The 20,149-nt window shown below is 43.9% G+C and overlaps 1 pseudogene; it reads left to right on the forward strand.

Moving 5' to 3' along the window:
- The window catches only part of LOC115177940 (VPS10 domain-containing receptor SorCS1-like), a 265,507-nt pseudogene that overhangs the window by 70,902 nt on the left and 174,456 nt on the right, over positions 1-20,149 (forward strand).

Genomic DNA, 20,149 nt, shown 5'->3' on the forward strand with positions numbered 1-20,149 from the left:
ACACAGAAAGTGGCTTTCCAAATATCTCTATGACTCCTTCCTTGTTCGTACATTTAGATGTCAAGGACTAATGACTGAAGGTGATTTAGCTGCAGGCTCTTAAAAACGTCTTAGCGCGAACATCCCGCTAGCTGGATCAAATTCGACCACATCCGGTGAAATCGGAGCGCGCCAAATTCAAAATACAAAATCGCAATATTAAACATTCATGAAAATACAAGTGTCATACATGATTCTTTAGCTTAGAATCTTGGTAATCAAACTGCATTGTCAGATTTCGAAAAGGCTTTACGGTGAAAACATAGCATTCGATTGTCTGAGGACAGCGCCTGACATTAGCATATTTTCCAAACCAGCACAGGCATCACAAAATAACAAATAACGATAAAATAAATCACTTACTTTTGAAGGTCGTCCTCTGTTTGAAATCCCAAGGTCCCAGCTACACAATGAATGGTTGTTTGTTTGATAAAGTCCTTCTTTATATCCCAAAAATGCCGTTTAGTTGGCGCCATTGAATTCAATAACCAGTCCTTCAACATGCATACAAAGAATTCCAAAAAGTTACCAGCAAAGTTCGTCCAAATGAATCAAACAATGTTTTTTATTAATCCTCAGGTTGTCTAATATGTAAATAAACGATAATATTTCAGACGGAGATTACTATGTTCAATAGCAAAGGAAAAGAACGAAGAGCGTGCCCTCGTTCCCGCGCGCAAAGAGACTACTTTTGCCTTACCTCTCCCCATGGATAAACAACTATTACTCGATGGTTTTTCAAAAAACAAGCCAGAAACCATGTATAAAGACTGTTGACATATAGTGGAAGCCATAGGAACTGCAATCTGGGAGGCGGAAGTCATAGTTTCCAATAGCTTCACACTTGGGTTTTCGCCTGCCATATCAGTTCTGTTATACGATTTTAACAGATCGTTTTTTAATCCAATTCATCCAATTATATGCATATCCTAGCTTCTGGGCCTGAGTAACAGGCAATTTACTTTGGGCACATCTGACAGGTGGAAATTCAGGATACTGCCCCTGACCCTAGAAAGGTTAAGTAGCTAACACTCCCTTGCCACCATTGGTTATTTTAATACAAAATTATTTCGTAAGCATTTGGAGTATTCGTTAAGGGATTGTCGTTAAGGGGTTAATTATTCATAACGTGGCAAACACACAATTAATATTTCTTACACATAATTTTGTATTCGGAAATCAAGGGAGGGCAAGTAATTTCCAGTTTGATGTGTGATGTTGTACAGGTGCACTGATGCATTGCCATTCTCTGCCCTAGTTTATAACTCCTTTGTGGCTGATGTGTTTCTTACCTTCTTACGGATCATTGGGACGCTAGCGTCCCATCTCGACAACATCCGGTGAAATTGCAGAGTGTGAAATTGAAATTACAGAAATCGTAATATTAAACATTCATGAAAATACAAGTGTCATACATCATTTAAAAGCTTAACTTCTTGTTAACTTCTTTGGGCTAGGTGGCAGTATTCGGAAGTTTGGATGAATGAGGTGCCCGAAGTAAACTGCCTGTTATTCAGGCCCAGAAGCTAGGATATGCATATAATTGGTGTATTCGATAGAAAACACTCTAAAGTTTCCAAAACGGTTAAAATAATGTCTGTGGGTATAACAGACCTGATATGGCAGGCGAAAACCCGAGGACAATCCATACAGAATCTTTTTTTCCAGCTCACCCTTGATTACTATGGCTGTCAATGGGTATATAAAAGGAAGACCTCCCAGATTACACTTCCTAGGGCTTCCACTAGATGTCAACAGTCTTTAGAAAGAGTTTTAGGCTTGTTTTTTGAAAAATTAGCTAGAATTTGTAGTTTTAATAAGTGGCTCCCATTTTGGCTGTAGTGTTTGTTGCGCCTTCCGGTGAGGGCGCGTACTTCGTTATTTATCTCCGGTAATGGTCTCCGGTATTCTCCGTCTTAAATTTTATTGTTTATTTACATATTAGGGTACCTGAGGATTGATTAGGAACATTGTTTGATATGTTTGGAAGACATTTATTGGTAACTTACGGGATTCATTTGTATGCATTTTGAACGAGGGAAACCGGTGTATTACTGAGTCAAGCGGGCCAATGAAACTGACGTTTTTGGGATATAAATAAGGACTTTATCGAACAAAAGGACCATTTGTTATGTAGCTGGGAGCCTTCTGATTGTAACCAGATGAAGATCTTCAAAGGTAAGTGATTTATTTTATCGCTATTTCTGACTTTCGTGACGCCTCTACTTCCTACTTCCGGTCCGGAGCGAGCAGTCGCACTTCGCTTCACTCCACAGGTAATATTACACTTCTTTACATTACAACGGTTTGGTTTGTTTGATCTGAACAATTTTTTTCTTAGCTATCAAAGATAATTGTGTAGTTTAGAGTAATTAGAGTAATTATCGAGGCCAGCTATTTTTTCGTCCTCCTAACGTAGTCAACACTGCTGGCTGCTAGCTGCTAGCTAGTCAACACCGCTAGCTAGCCAACCGCTACCGACTAGTAGCACTGTAGAAACTATTACATTACAACGGAACGACTTGATTAGTGTAGTGTTAGTTAGCTAGCTACATAGCTGTCTTTGTCATAGCTTGATAATTGTGTAGTTTAGTAATAGCTAGGTTAGCTAGCCAGCTATTTCCGTCCCCCGCGACGCCATTGTTCCATACCCAGCCAACTATTACCGACGAGCAGCATTGTAGAAACTAAATACGTTACAAAGGAACGTCTTGATTAGTGTTATGTTATGTTAGCTAGCTACAAAGTTGCTTTTGTATAATAGCCAACCTCTACCGACTAGCAGCACTGTAGAAACTATTACATTACAACGGAACGATTTGACTAGTGCAGTGTTAGCTAGCTAGCTACATAGCTGTCTTTGTCATAGCTTGATAATTGTGTAGTTTAGTAATTATCGAGGATAGCTAGGTTAGCTAGGTTAGCTAGCCAGCTATATCCGTCCCCCGCGACGCCATTGTTCCATACCCAGCCAACTATTACCGACGAAAGGAACGTCTTGATTAGTGTTATGTTATGTTAGCTAGCTACAAAGTTGCTTTTGTATAATAGCCAACCTCTACCGACTAGCAGCACTGTAGAAACTATTACATTACAACGGAACGACTTGATTAGTGTAGTGTTGTGTTAGTTAGCTAGCATTTTCGTCATTTTAGTCAATAAGATTTTCGCAACGTAAGCTTAACTTTCTGAACATTCGAGACGTGTAGTCCACTTGTCATTCCAATCTCCTTTGCATTAGCGTAGCCTCTTCTGTAGCTTGTCAACTATGTGTCTGGCTATCCCTGTTCTCTCCCCTCTGCACAGGCCATACAAACGCTTCACACCGCGTGGCCGCTGCCACTCTAGCCTGGTGGTCCCAGCGCGCACGACCCACGTGGAGTTCCAGGTCTCCGGCAGCCTCTGGAACTGCCGGTCTGCGGCCAACAAGGCTGAGTTCATCTCAGCCTATGCTACCCTCCAGTCCCTAGACTTCCTGGCGCTGACGAAAACATGGATTACCACAGATAACACTGCTACTCCTACTGCGCTCTCCTCGTCTGCCTACGTGTTCTCGCATACCCCTAGAGCATCGAGCCAGCGGGGTGGTGGCACTGGAATCCTCATCTCTCCCAAGTGGACATTCTCTCTTTCTCCCCTGACCCATCTGTCTATCTCCTCATTTGAATTCCATGCTGTCACAGTTACCAGCCCTTTCAAGCTTAACATCCTTATCATTTATCGCCCTCCAGGTTCCCTTGGAGAGTTCATCAATGAGCTTGATGCCTTGATAAGTTCCTTCCCTGAGGATGGCTCACCTCTCACAGTTCTGGGTGACTTTAACCTCCCCACGTCTACCTTTGACTCATTCCTCTCTGCCTCCTTCTTTCCACTCCTCTCCTCCTTTGACCTCACCCTCTCACCTTCCCCCCCTACTCACAAGGCAGGCAATACGCTTGACCTCATCTTTACTAGATGCTGTTCTTCCACTAATCTCATTGCAACTCCCCTCCAAGTCTCCGACCACTACCTTGTATCCTTTTCCCTCTCACTCTCATCCAACACTTCTCACTCTGCCCCTACTCGGATGGTATTGCGCCGTCCCAACCTTCGCTCTCTCTCTCCCGCTACTCTCTCCTCTTCCATCCTATCATCTCTTCCCTCTGCTCAAACCTTCTCCAACCTATCTCCTGATTCTGCCTCCTCAACCCTCCTCTCCTCCCTTTCTGCATCCTTCGATTTTCTCTGTCCCCTATCCTCCAGGCCGGCTCGGTCCTCCACTACTGCGCCGTGGCTCGACGACTCACTGCGAGCTCACAGAACAGGGCTCCGGGCAGCCGAGCGGAAATGGAGGAAAACTCGCCTCCCTGCGGACCTGGCATCCTTTCACGCCCTCCTCTCTACATTTTCCTCTTCTGTCTCTGCTGCTAAAGCCACTTTCTACCACTCTAAATTCCAAGCATCTGCCTCTAACCCTAGGAAGCTCTTTGCTACCTTCTCCTCCCTCCTGAATCCTCCCCCCCTTCCTCTCTCTCTGCGGATGACTTCGTCAACCATTTTGAAAAGAAGGCTGATGACATCCGATCCTCGTTTGCTAAGCCAAACGACACCGCTGGTCCTGCTCACACTGCCCTACCCTGTGCTTTGACCTCTTTCTCCCCTCTCTCTCCAGATGAAATCTCGCGTCTCGTGACGGCCGGCCGCCCAACAACCTGCCCACTTGAGCTTATCCCCTCCTCTCTTCTCCAGACCATTTCCGGAGACCTTCTCACCTCGCTCATCAACTCATCCTTGACCGCTGGCTACGTCCCTTCCGTCTTCAAGAGAGCGAGAGTTGCACCCCTTCTGAAAAAACCTACACTCGATCCCTCCGATATCAACAACTACAGACCAGTATCCCTTCTTTCTTTTCTCTCCAAAACTCTTGAACGTGCCGTCCTTGGCCAGCTCTCCTGCTATCTCTCTCAGAATGACCTTCTTGATCCTAATCAGTCAGGTTTCAAGACTGGGCATTCAACTGAGACTGCTCTTCTCTGTGTCACGGAGGCTCTCCGCACTGCTAAAGCTAACTCTCTCTCCTCTGCTCTCATCCTCCTAGAACTATCTGCTGCCTTTGATACCGTGAACCATCAGATCCTCCTCTCCACCCTCTCCGAGCTGGGCATCTCCGGCGCGGCCCATGCTTGGATTGCGTCCTACCTGACAGGTCGCTCCTACCAGGTGGCGTGGCGAGAATCTGTCTCCGCACCACGTGCTCTCACCACTGGTGTCCCCCAGGGCTCTGTTCTAGGCCCTCTCCTATTCTCACTATACACCAAGTCACTTGGCTCGGTCATATCCTCACATGGTCTCTCCTATCATTGCTACGCAGACGACACACAATGAATCTTCTCCTTTCCCCCTTCTGATAACCAGGTGGCGAATCGCATCTCTGCATGTCTGGCAGACATATCAGTGTGGATGACGGCTCACCACCTCAAGCTGAACCTCGGCAAGACGGAGCTGCTCCTCCTCCCAGGGAAGGACTGCCCGTTCCATGATCTCGCCATCACGGTTGACAACTCCCCTGTGTCCTCCTCCCAGAGTGCTAAGAACCTTGGCGTGACCCTGGACAACACCCTGTCGTTCTCCACTAACATCAAGGCGGTGACCCGATCCTGTAGGTTCATGCTCTACAACATTCGCAGAGTACGACCCTGCCTCACACAGGAACCGGCGCAGGTCCTAGTCCAGGCACTTGTCATCTCCCGTCTGGATTACTGCAACTCGCTGTTGGCTGGGCTCCCTGCCTGTGCCATTAAACCCCTACAACTCATCCAGAACGCCGCAGCCCGTCTGGTGTTCAACCTTCCCAAGTTCTCTCACGTCACCCCGCTCCTCCGCTCTCTCCACTGGCTTCCAGTTGAAGCTCGCATCCGCTACAAGTCCATGGTGCTTGCCTACGGAGCTGTGAGGGGAACGGCACCTCCGTACCTTCAGGCTCTGATCAGGCCCTACACCCTAACAAGGGCACTGCGTTCATCCACCTCTGGCCTGCTCGCCTCCCTACCTCTGAGGAAGCACAGCTCCCGCTCAGCCCAGTCAAAACTGTTCGCTGCTCTGGCACCCCAATGGTAGAACAAGCTCCCTCACGACGCCAGGACAGCGGAGTCAATCACCACCTTCCGGAGACACCTGAAACCCCACCTCTTTAAGGAATACCTGGGATAGGATAAAGTAATCCTTCTACCCCCCCCCCCCCAAAAGATTTAGTTGCACTATTGTAAAGTGGTTTTTCCACTGGATATCTTATGGTGAATGCACCAATTTGTAAGTCGCTCTGGATAAGAGCGTCTGCTAAATGACTTAAATGTAAATGTAAATGTTGGAAATGTATGTAATGCTTTTGTGTGCGGGGCGCTATCCTCAAATAATCACATGGTGTGCTTTCGCCGTAAAGCCTTTTTGAAATCTGACAAAGCGGCTGGATTAAGGACATGAATATTGCTTTGTGAGGCAGCCACTGTGACATAGACACAGACACCTACTGTAATGTCTGCTTCCAACTCACACTCTCAAACAAGTAGATCCCCTGAATGCAGCTCACTTTCCAGCCCACTTTCCAGCTCACACTGTCAAACACATAGATCCCCTGAACACAGCTCACTCTCCAGATCCCAATCACCTGAATTCTGATCACCTGTTCACACACATGTATGTCATTATCACACACTATTTAGTTCAGTTCTTTGCACCCCATCATTGTGAAGTATTGTTTGTTTTGTGACACACTTCTATGCGTAGCACTGTTTTTCTGTAATTTAATCCTCCAGTGTTTTTGCCTGCTTCACTAACAACACCTTTTGCCTAGTCCCTGCCTGTCACGCTTTTGTGGAGAGACGGACCAAAGCACAGCGTGATCTGGGTTCCACATACTTATTTGTGAAACGCACAAAACAATAAACAGCAAACGAACCGTGACGCAAATGCAGTGCTCACAGGCAACTACACACAAACAAGATCCCACAAACACAGGTGGGAAAAATGACTACTTAAATATGATCCCCAATTAGAGACAACGATTACCAGCTGCCTCTAATTCGGAATCATACAAAACACCAACATAGAAAAAGAAACACAACATAGACATAGATATGCTAGATCACCCCCTAGTCACGCACTGACCTACTGTACCATGGAGAACCAAGGGCTCTCTATGGTCAGGGCGTGACAGCCTGTCCTTTAGCCTATCGGATTTCCTGTTATCAACCTATTGCCTGATCTCCAGGATGACGTTACTAGCCTTTTCCCTGCCTGTACTGTTGCCTTTTTGGACCCCCTGTGTATGACCTTCTGCCTGCTCCTGGACCCAGCTACCTGCCTCCTCCTGTGGTCCTTTACAAATAACCACTGATATGCCCTGTGCTTGAAACCAACTCTATGTCTCCCATCGTGTTCATTACACCTACTCCATTTGAACACACACACACACACACATACACATACACGCATATGCCTCCTGGATTTACAATCTCTTTCATATCTGTGGCAATATGAGGTAACAAACAGTTACTTTTCCCACAGAACAATCTTATTAATAATTCACAGAGATAATGTATTTCTCTTAACTGCCGTCCTGTCTGTGTAGCTAGGTTGAATATGGCCTTATGCTCTGCCTCTCATGCAGATTCATCATGATCATTTTCCTTTTTGTGTTATATTTAACCTCCATTTGTTAAAATGCAATTACGACACTTCTCAACCTCATATTCATCACCTCCAGCACCAAACAAGTGTCCACATACTGTATGTGATAACAGCCCGTTTCTATGATCTGTGGATAAAAAGAAAAGAAGTAAGGTCCTAAAAAAAAACCTGCAAAAAATTTCTAGCCCAAGGGAGGGTATTTTTTTGCTCCCCATGTCACCGCAATTCTCATAGTGTTGTTAGGGTCCAATTCTCAGTAAATAACTCAATTGACACTAGAAAAGCTTAACCCCTGGTCGGGCTCCGTCCAGTATGCGGGACGGACATCCAGCGAAAAATCCTATCGCCATTAGCATAACAACATTTTCGTTTTATAGATACACCTCTCCTGAATCGAACCACGTTGTCCGATTTCAAAAAGGCTTTACAGCAAAAGCAAAACATTAGATTATGTTAGAGGAGTATATCGTAAAAGTAGCCACATAGCCATTTTCCGACCAACCACATGCATCACAAATAACCAAAAAACAGCTAAATGCAGCACTAACCTTTGACAATCTTCATCAGATGACACTCCTAGGACATCATGTTACACAATACATGCATTCTTTTGTTCGATAAAGTTCATATTTATATATAAAAACAGCATTTTACATCGGCGCGTGACGTTGACTAACTATTTTCCCTCAAATGCATCCGGTGAAACAGCGCTACAATTGACTAAATTACTATTCGAAAACATTTTTAAAATGTAATATTGTCATTCTAAGATTTATAGATGAATATCTCTTGAAAGCACCTGTAATGCCAGATTTAAAAATAACTTTACTGGGTAATCACACTTTGCGATAAAAGGGGATGCGATACTCAGAAAAATAGGCTACCGTTACAGGTCAGCGCCATCTTGGAACAATCGCATATCAAATCTACTCTTGTATACTATTGTCAATAATCCCTTACCTTTGATTATCTTCATCAGAAAGCACTTCCAGGAATCCCAGGTCCACAACAAATGTATTTTCGTTCGAAAAAGTTAATCCTTTACGTCCCAATAGCTTGTTCTTGTTAACGCGTTCTGAAGGCTGCTCCAAAACTTCCGTCGGCCGCAGGACTCCTCTTTCAATAAAATGCATTTATTTTTAAATTTAGGTTCGTTCAAACATGTCAAACGTTGTATAACATAAATCTTTAGGGCCTTTTTCAACCAGAGCTCCAATAAGATTAAAGGGGGACGAGTGCATTGTCTTTCTAAACGTTTCGAAAGGGGAGGGTAGCCAGGGGCGCCGGCGTCATAATGGTGATGGCCCTCCTCATGTGACCACTTTCCACAGCGTCTCATTCAGTCAGTTTTCACAGTAGGAGACTCAAACCACTTTGTAAAGACTGGGGACATCTAGTGGAAGCAATAGGAAGTGCTCAATGAACCATTGCTCACGGTGTGATTTATAGGCAAAGTGATGAAGTTGAGTCCGCAATTCAGAATTCCACATCCTGTTACGATCGGTCTCGGGGTTTTGACTGCCATATGAGTTCTGTTATACTCACAGACACCATTCAAACAGTTTTAGAAGCTTTAGGGTGGTTTCTATCCACAAGTATTAATTATATGCATATCCTAGCTTCTGAGTTTGAGTAGGAGGCCGTTTAATATGGGCACGATTTTTTTTTATATCGCTGTAGCGCCCCCTATCCTAGGCGACCGTCAAGAGGTTAAGCAAATGTAATTCTTCCCAAAGGGTCAATACAGCTGCATTCAGACAATGACATTTCACACAAGCACTGATATTTAACCCTTTCTCCTAGGCTGTCTCCTCCTCCACATCTGAACAGCCAATGCATCTCTGTTGCTAGACAGAACCTTTGTGATACAGTTTACATACACCTTAGACAAATACGTTTAAACTCAGTTTTTCACAATTCCTAAAATTTTATCCTAGTAAAAATTCCCTGTCTTAGGTCAGTTAGGATCACCAATTCATTTTAAGAATGTGAAATGTCAGAATAATAGTGGGCCAGTGGGTCAGAAGTTTACATACACTCAATTAGTATTTGGTAGCATTGCCTTCTAATTGTTTAACTTGGGTCAAATGTTTCGGGTAGCCTTCCACAAGCTTCCCACAGTAAGTTGGGTGAATTTTGGCCCTCAATTCCTCAAGACAGAGCTGGTGTAACTGAGTCAGGTTTTTAGGCCTCCTTGCTCGCACATGTTTTTTCAGTTCTGCCCACAAATTCTCAATAGGATTGAGGTCAGGGCTTTGTGATGGCCACTCCAATACCTTGACTTTGTTGTCCTTAACCTCTTATGGCTAGGGGGCAGTATTTTCACGGCCGGATAAAAAACGTACCCGATTTAATCTGATTATTACTCCTGCCCAGAAACTAGAATATGCATATAAGTATTAGCTTTGGATAGAAAACACTCCAAAGTTTCTAAAACTGTTTGAATGGTGTCTGTGAGTATAACAGAACTCATTTGGCAGGCCAAAACCTGAGAAGATTCCAAACAGGAAGCGCCCTCTCTGACCATTTTTTGCCCTCCTTGATCATCTCTATCCAATACAGGGGATCTCTGCTGTTACGTGACACTTCCTACGGCTCCCATGGGCTCTCAGAAGGCGGGAAAAAGCTGAATGATGTAATTCCATCCCCAGGCTGAAACACATTAGCGCGTTTGGCAAGTGCTCTATCAGAGGGCCATCAGACTGAGGCTCGTGCATGAGGGGATCCCATGCTTTTACTTTCACTCTCTTTGTATTAAAAAATGATTTCCCGGTCGGAATATTATCGCTTTTTTACGAGAAAAATGGCATAAAAATTGATTTTAAACAGCGGTTGACATGCTTCGAAGTACGGTAATGGAATATTTTGCTCGTAACCTTTCTTTACCATTCGGATAGTGTCTTGAACGCACGAACAAAACGCCGCTGTTTGGATATAACTATGGATTATTTGGGACCAAATCAACATTTGTTATTGAAGTAGAAGTCCTGGGAGTGCATTCTGACAAAGAACACCAAATGTAATCAAACTTTTCTAATAGTAAATCGGAGTTTGGTGAAGGCTAAACTTGCTGGGTGTCTAAATAGCTAGCCGTGATGGCTGGGCTATCTACTGAGAATATTGCAAAATGTGCTTTCACCAAAAAGCTATTTTAAAATCGGACATATCGAGTGCATAGAGGAGTTCTGTATCTATAATTCTTAAAATAATTGTTATGTTTTTTGTGAACGTTTATCGTGAGTAATTTAGTAAATTCACCGGAAGTTTGCGGGGGGTATGCTAGTTCTGAACGTCACATGCTAATGTAAAAAAGCTGTTTTTTGATATAAATATGAACTTGATTGAACAAAACATGCATGCATTGTATAACATAATGTCCTAGGGTTGTCATCTGATGAAGATCATCAAAGGTTAGTGCTGCATTTAGCTGTGGTTTTGTTTTTTGTGACATTATATGCTAGCTTGAAAAATGGGTGTCTGATTATTTCTGGCTGGGTACTCTGCTGACATAATCTAATGTTTTGCTTTCGCTGTAAAGCCTTTTTGAAATCGGACAGTGTGGTTAGATAAAGGAGAGTCTTGTCTTTAAAATTGTGTAAAATAGTCATATGTTTGAAAAATGGAAGTTTTCGGATTTTAGAGGAGTTTGTATTTCTCGCCACGCCCATCATTGGATATTGGAGCAGGTGTTCCGCTAGCGGAACGTCTAGATGTAAGAATTAAGCAATTTTTCCACAACTATGGAAGTATGCTTGGGGTCATTGTCCATTTGGAAGACCCATTTGCGACCAAGCTTTAACTACTTGACTGCTGTCTTGAGATGTTGCTTCAATATATCCACATAATTTTCCTGCCTCATGATGCCATCTATTTTGTCAAGTGCACCAGTCCCTCCTGCAGCATAGCACCCCCACAACATGATGCTGCCACCCCGGTGCTTCAAGGTTGGGATGGTGTACTTTGGCTTGCAAGCCTCCCCCTTTTTCCTCCAAACATAATGATGGTCATTATAGCCAAACAGTTCTATTTTTGTTTCATCAGACCAGAGGACATTTATCCAAAAAGTACGATCTTTGTCCCCATGTGCAGTAGCCTTTCAGGTTATGTTGATATAGGACTCGTTTTACTGTGGATATAGATACTTTTGTACCTGTTTCCTCCAACATCTTTACAATGTCCTTTGCTGTTGTTCTGGTATTGATTTGCACTTTTCGCACCAAAGTACGTTCATCTCTAGGAGACAGAAAGCGTCTCCTTCCTGAGCGGTATGACGGCTGCGTGGTCCCATGTTGTTTATACTTGCATACTATTGTTTGTACAGATGAACATAGTACCTTCAGGCATTTGGAAATCGCTCCCAAGGATGAACCAGACCTGTGGAGGTCTACAATATTTTATTCTGAGGTCTTTGCAGATTATTTTGATTTTCCCATTATGTCAAGCAAAGGTAGGGCTTGAAATACATCCACAGGTAAACCTCCAATTGACTCAAATGATGTCAATTAGCCTATCAGAAGCTTCTAAAGCCATGACATCATTTTCTGGAATTTTCCAAGCTGTTTAAAGGCACAGTCAACTTAGGGTATGTAAACTTTTGACCCACTGGAATTGTGATACAGTGAATTATAAGTGAAATAATCTGTCTGTAAACAATTGTTGGAAAAGTTACTTGTGTCACGCACAAAGTAGATGTCCTAAACGACTGGCCAAAACTATAGTTTGTTAACCAGAAATTTGTGAAGTGGTTGAAAAACTATTGTTAATGACTCCAAACTAAGTGTATGTAAACTTCTGACTTCAACTGTATCTGTTCTTCTTCACTTCATCTGACCTGACCTCTCCTTCAAAGTGCTCACCATTCCTCAACTCAAGGCTGTCATGGTGATTGATACCGGACTGTGTCTCTTCTCCTCCTAGAGGATCCCTCCCATAGGATCCCTGATGGCTAACAATAACATAACCTGACATAATGTAAACACTATACATTACCCTCTCTCCCTCAGATCTCCACCCATCTTCCCTACACAATCCAAAGCCATCTGGTTCCTACAGATAAACAATAACTTCTGATCTAAAAACCAGTCTCTTTCACTCCTTTAGATAATATCCTTCTGAGTATAACAATGTTCCAAGTTTAACCCAGAATCTAACAGTGTTTAAAAATCACTGTTTTTAAAATGCTTTTTTCTTTTTTACTTTGATGTCATTGCGTAAAACTTTTTAACTGTATATTTTTTTCGACAAAATGTAGAAATGCGCTTCTTTAACGTGTGTTGACGCTGGTATTGTGCAGTAGATAATGATAATGAAGTTGAAAAGTGGTGGATTCCCTTTAACTTTCAATTTAATAAAGAGGCCAGTCGTCAACCAGGTGGCTCGCCAAGCGTTTCTCCTCTTTTATTATCAAAGGCCAAAAGAATAGGGGGAAGAGAGAGAGAAAATGTAGATGAGGAGGATGAGAATAAGAATTTTGTTGGGGACACTATATGAACATTACTAGCATGAGTGAAAACCTGAGCCGAGGCAGGAATGATGGTGGATTGTGACCCCAAGGTTAGAAGCAAAGGAAGTGAAGAAATAAGTAATATAAAAACACATCTTCATGATTTCATTAGTTTTACCGAGAGGCACTGGAGCTTATTATGTTGTTAATGGTGTCGTCTCTGACTCTCTCTTTCTCTTTGCTCTGTTTTAGCTGCAGAATGGAATTGGAATGATCCATTTAATACTTGAGGATGGGTTCACAGCCTCTTTCCTCATATAGTCCCAAACTCTCTCAATCAACCGCACACTGTGGCAAGAGTGGTCAAGGTTTGCGGCCCTGGTTCCTAGCCTCTGGTCCATCAGAAGGAACCAGACTAGGGGAAGGTTGCCAGATTGTATTTGTCTGAATACCACTTTTGTGTTGTGCTGGTGGAATCAGGGAAGGCAGGGTGTTCAAAATAAAATACATACCCATGGAATACCATAGAGTTTTGCTAGTCTCTACATAATAGAATCTCAGGAGAATTTCAATTGCCCTAGCATCATGGTGGATGTGGAATTTTACTCGGACTGGGAATCCAAAAAGTAGGGGGGGTGAATTACAGATATAGTTTCTGAAATAGTCTTGTTTCCTGCATGTAGTCATTATAAATCCAGGACAGGAACAGTGTCAGAACCAGGTAACAAAATGACAAATAAGTTATTATTACTAAAGCGGGGAACAGAGCTAGGGAAGAGACAGATATAGGGGAGGAAATAAACACAGGTGATTGAAATGAATCGCTGATGCACGTGACGAGGGGAGCAGGTGTGCGTAATGATGGTGGCAGCAGTGCGTAATGCTGGGGAGCCTGGCGCCTTCGAGCACCAGGGAGTGAGAGCGGGAGCAGGCATGACAGTACCCCCCCCCCCTCTAGGGGTGCCACCCGGCGTCCCAACTGGGCGAGCCTGACGGACCGGCCGAGGCCTGGGCACTGGACCAGCCGGCTGGGGTGTAACATCTCGACAAACCGGCAGAGGCATGGGAGCCTGGCAAACCGGCTGAGGCGTGACAGCCTGATGATCCCACTTGAAAGTGGACGCCTGATGAGCCAGCTGAAGCATAGACGCCTGGCGAGCCAGCTGAGGCATAAAACCCTGGCGATCCGGCTGAGGCCTGACGTGGGATGGGCACCTCCCGAGCCAACCAGTAGAAGAAAATCTCTCGAGCCAGCTAGGGCATGGAAGCCCGAGAGCTGGTTTAGGCACCCCCGGTTCCGTCGGCGTGGCCCCAGGACCTGACTTCACCACCAACCAGAAAGCCAGCACTCTCCGATGCTTCATTTGATGGCTTCAGGATTCTGTGAAGACCGACACTGGGGAAGAGAAGCAGAGTTGAAGAAGGGAGTTGAACATTAATTGTGGAACAGACATTGAATACCGTCAGAACCAGGTAACAAAATGACAAATTAACATTAATCCTGAAGCTGGGAACAAAGCTAGGGAACAGACAGATTTAGGGGCAGAAATGAACACAGGTGATTGAGTCCAGGTGAGTGCAATGAATTGCTGATGCACAAGGACAGACAATTTCACATTGTTTCAGCTAGTGTGTGAATCTACTTGAGATTCAGAATGGTCCTGTGCAGACAGAATTAAATTCCTCATTGTTACTACCCTGTTCATTATGCAAAGGCACAATACGAAGAGACAGCAAGTCGGGACAATGAATATACTGTAGATTAAATCGGAAATATTTGCACAACTTTTTACCTCCAAATGGCTTCCGGTAAACAAAACGTCAAGCTCCTGCAATATCACCATGTAGTGGTCTGGGTGTAGCTGGTGCAGAGGAGTCAGGCGCAGGACAGCAGAGATGAGTAACACAAGTAACTTTACTCAAATATTCCAATAACATATCGTAATACCGAGCCCACAATAACAGACCGAACATACATTAAACAATCATGCACAAAAACCATGGGGAAAACAGAGGGTTAAATAATGAACATGTAATTGGGGAATTGAAACCAGGTGTAAAACAAAGACAAAACAAATGGAAAATGAAAAGTGGATTGGTGATGGCTAGAAGGCCAGTGACGTCGACCGCCGAACGCCGCCCGAACAAGGAGAGGGACCGACTTCGGCGGAAGTCGTGACACACCGCCATAGAGTGGCTAAAACATTGTGTGTGTCCCACCACCATAATGACTTAATTCACAACCAATTTAATAAAAATGGTTTTAGAAACCAGTGACAAATGATTGATATTTCAAATGGTGTACAGTGGATATTCAGCTAGTGGGATATATGCTGCACCGGCAAGATAGAACAGCACACTTCGGTAAGACGGGGGAGGGGTCTGTGCATATTTGTAAACAACAGCTGGTGCACAAAATCTAAGGAAGTCTCTAGATTTTGCGTGCCTGAAATAGAGTATCTTTTGATAAACTGCAGACCACACTATTTGCCAAGAGTTTTCAGCTATACTTTTCGTGGCTGTTTATTTACCACCACAGATGGATGCTGGCACTAAGACCGAACTGAGTCAGCTGTATAAGGAAATAAGCAAACAGGAAACCGCTCACCCAGAGGCGGCGCTACTAGTGGCCGGAGACTTTAATGCAGGGAAACTTAAATCAGTTCTACCTAATTTCTATCAACATGTTAAATGTGCAACCAGAGAGAAAATACATCTAGATCACCTGTACTCCACACACAGAGACACATACAAAGCTCCACCCTCCATTTGGTAAATATGACCACAATTCTATCCTCCTGATTCCTGCTTACAAGCACAAATGTAAGCAGGAAGCACCAGTGACTCCGTCTATAAATTAGTGGCCAGATGATGCAGATGCTAAACTACAGGACTGTTTTGCTATCACAGACTGGAGCATGTTTCGGGATTCTTCCGATGGCATTGAGGAGTACACCACATCAGTCACTGGCTTTATCAATAAGTGCATCAAGGACGTCATCCGCACTGTGACTGTATGTACATACTCCAACCAGAAGCCATGGATTACAGGCAACATTCGCACTGAGCTAAAGGGTAGAGCTGCCGTTTCAAGGTGCGGGACTCTAACCCGGAAGCTTATAAGAAATCGTGCTATGCCCTCCCACGAACCATCAAACAGGCAAAGCTTCAATATAGGGCTAAGATTGAATCGTACTACACCGGCTCTGACGCTCGTCTTATGAGGCAGGGTTTGCAAACTATTACAGACTACAAAGGGAAGCACAGTCACGAGCTGCCCAGTGATACGAGCCAGCCAGACGAGCTAAATCACTTCTATGCTTGCTTAGCTGTTCTGGACGACTGTTTGATCACGCTCTCCGTAGCCGATGTGAGTAATACCTTTAAACAGGTCAACATTCACAAGGCTGCAGGGCCAGACGTTTTACCAGGATGTGTGGCCGGGCATGTGCTGACCAACTAGTAGGTGTCTTCACTGACATTTTCAACATGTCCCTGATTTAGACTGTAATATCAACATGTTTCAAGCAGACCACCATAGTCACTGTGCCCAAGAACACTAAGGCAACCTGCCTAAATGACTACAGGCCCGTAGCACTCACGTCCATAGCCATGAAGTGCTTTGAAAGGCTGGGAATTGCTCACATCAACACCATTATCCCAGAAACACTAGACCTACTCCAATTTGCATACCACCTAAACAGATCCACAGATGATGCAATCTCAATTGCACTCCACACTGCCCTTTCTCACCTGGACAAAAGGAACACCTACGTGAGAATGCTATTCATTGACTACAGCTCAGCGTTCAACATCCTAGTACCCTCAAAGCTTATCACTAAGCTAAGGATTTTGGGACTAAACACCTCCCTCTGCAACTGGATCCTGGACTTCCTGACTGGCCGCCCCCACATGGTGAGGGTAGGAACCAACACATCTGCCACGCTGATCCTCAACACTGGAGCCATTCAGGGGTGCGTGCTCAGTCCCCTCCTGTACTCCCTGTTCACCCATGACTGTGTGGTCAGGCACGACTCCAACACCATCATTAAGTTTGCAGATGACACAACAGTGGTAGGCCTGATCACCGACAATGACGAGACAGCCTATAGAGAGGAGGTCAGAGACCTGACCGGGTGATACCAGAATATCAACCTATCCCTCAATGTAACCGAGACTAAGGAGATGATTGTGGACTACAGGAAAAGAAGGAGCGAGCACGCCCCCATTCTCATCGACAGGGCTGTAGTGGAGCATGTTGAGAGCTTCAAGTTCCTTTGTGTCCACATCCCCAACAAACTAGAATGGTCCAGACACACCAAGACAGAAGAGGGCACGACAAAGCCTATTCCCCCTCGGGAAACAAAAAAGATTTGTCATGGGTCCTCAGATCCTCAAAAGGTTCTACAGCTGCAACATCGAGAATATCCTGACTGGTTGCATCACTGCCTGGTACGGCAACTGCTCAGCCTCCGACTGCAAGGCACTACAGAGGGTAATGCGTATGGCCCAGTACATCACTGGGGCTAAGCTGCCTGCCATCCAGGACCTCTACACCAGGCGATGGCAGAGGATGGCCCTAAAAATTGTCAAAGACCCCAGCCAACCCAGTCATATGCTGTACTCTCTACTACCTCATGGCAAGCGGTACCGGAGTGCCAAGTCTAGGACCAAAAGGTTTCTCAACAGTTTTTACCCCCAAGCCATAAGACTCCTGAACAGGTAATCAAATGGCTAACTGGACTATTTGCATTGTGTGCTCCCCACCCCAACCCTTCTTTTAAGCTGCTGCTTCTCTCTGTTTATCATATATGCAAAGTCACTTTAACCATACATCCGTTTACGTACTACCTGAATTAGCCCGGCAAACTGGTGCCCCCGCACATTGGCTACCCGGACTATCTGCATTGTGTCCCGCCACCCACCACCCGCCAACCCATCTTTTACACTATTGCTACTCTTTGTTTATCATATATGCATAGTCACTTTAACCATTCCTACATGTACATACTACCTCAGTCAGCCTGACTAACCGGTGCTTGTTAATTAAATTTTTTACAATTAAATATGACCTTTATTTAACTAGGCAAGTCAGTTAAGATTTTTTATTTATTTTCAATGACGGCCTAGGAACAGTGGGTTAACTGCCTTGTTCAGGGGCAGAAGCGACCATTTTTTACCTTGTCAGCTCGGGGATTCAATCTTGCAACCTTTCGGTTACTAGTCCAACGCTCTAACCACTAGGCTACCTGTCGCCCTCAAATATATAGCCTCACTACTGTTATTGCCTCGCTACTGTTATTTTTCACTGTCTTTTTTACAGTTGTTTTTATTTCTTTACGTATCTATTGTTCACCTAATACCTTTTTTTTACTTACAAATTGCACTGTTTGTTAGAGCCTGTAAGTAAGCATTTCACTGTAAGTTCTACACCTGTTGTATTCGGCGCACGTGACAAATAAACTTTTATTTGATTTGTTGTAGCCTAGCAATCAAGCCTAGCAATCATTTGTTGAAATGTGACATGTGGGTAAAGTTCACAGGATTTTTCCTTTTAGGACTTTTAGAAGTGCTAGTACCGCATCTAAACACTTATACCTACGTGAGGTAAAACAACAATCATTAAGTACCTCTGAGGGAACAGACAAAGCTGGTGATTTATTCCTACTAATGTTTTATTAATACAGACGTCTGCCTGAGGGGGAAACGTTGCCTTTTCTCACCGCCACGCTTCCATTTGAAGATATCAATCATTCTAACTCACTCTCTAATGACACCTCATCAAGCCTGACGGACTACAAGCTCCTACCAGCTTCTAGGCTGAACTTTAGTCTGCAAGTGAAATTCAGATCAGAAACTGCTGATGGAAAGCGAAAGGCAGTACAGTTACAGTGTTTAAGGACATGACGCTAAAAATAATATCTGATTGGCAGTCTTATTAAACGTAAATGTAAATCGTGTTGTTTTGTGAGGTGTTCTGAGGTACTTAGCTATGAATATGTTGCTTAAAGTAATATTCAAGGTACTGTTTTATTTTTATTTGTTTTTATTTAAGCTTTATTTAACTAGACAAGTCAGTTCATTTGCAATTATGGCCTACCTACATACTGTAATAGAGATACATGTGATTCTTGTTTGGCTAAAGCATATAAGCAAAGGCTACAATAGAAATGGACAGTGTGTACCCTCAAAACTCATGGGAGAACATATCTTGACTATTAAGGAATGTAATGTGAATGGCCACATTACATTTGAGACAAAGAGGAATGACAAAAATTACTCCATTCAGTTGTATAATTTTTTCCACATTTGTATTTATCAGGCCTCTCAAATTCTCAGTGACAGAAAATGACTCCTACTGGTCTCTCCGAAAGGATGATTATTTTAACAGTGAGAGACAGAATAACAACAAAAATATCCAGAAAAACGCATGTCAAAAATGTTATAAATTGATTTGCATTTTAATGAGGGAAATACTTTTTTTGACCCCCTCTCAATCAGAAAGATTTCTGGCTCCCAGGTGTCTTTTATACAGGTAATGAGCTGAGATTAGGAGCACACTCTTAAAGGGAGTGCTCCTAATCTCAGTTTATTACCTGTATAAAAGACACCTGTCCACAGAAGCAATCAATCAATCAGATTCCAAACTCTCCACCATGGCCAAGACCAAAGAGCTCTCCAAGGATGTCAGGGACAAGATTGTAGACCTACACAAGGCTGGAATGGGCTACAAAACCATCGCCAAGCAGCTTGGTGAGAAGGTGACAACAGTTGGTGCGATTATTCGCAAATGGAAGAAACACAAAATAAGTGTCATTCTCCCTCGGCCTGGGGCTCCATACAAGATCTCACCTGGTGGAGTTGCAATGATCATGAGAATGGTGAGGAATCAGCCCAGAACTACACGGGAGGATCTTGTCAATGATTACCATCAAATCTTGGGTGAGAACCTCCTTCCCTCAGCCAGGGCATTGAAAATGGGTCGTGGATGGGTATTCCAGC

The sequence above is a fragment of the Salmo trutta genome, chromosome 38 (genome assembly GCF_901001165.1).
Source record: "Salmo trutta chromosome 38, fSalTru1.1, whole genome shotgun sequence".
Classification (NCBI taxonomy): domain Eukaryota; kingdom Metazoa; phylum Chordata; class Actinopteri; order Salmoniformes; family Salmonidae; genus Salmo; species Salmo trutta.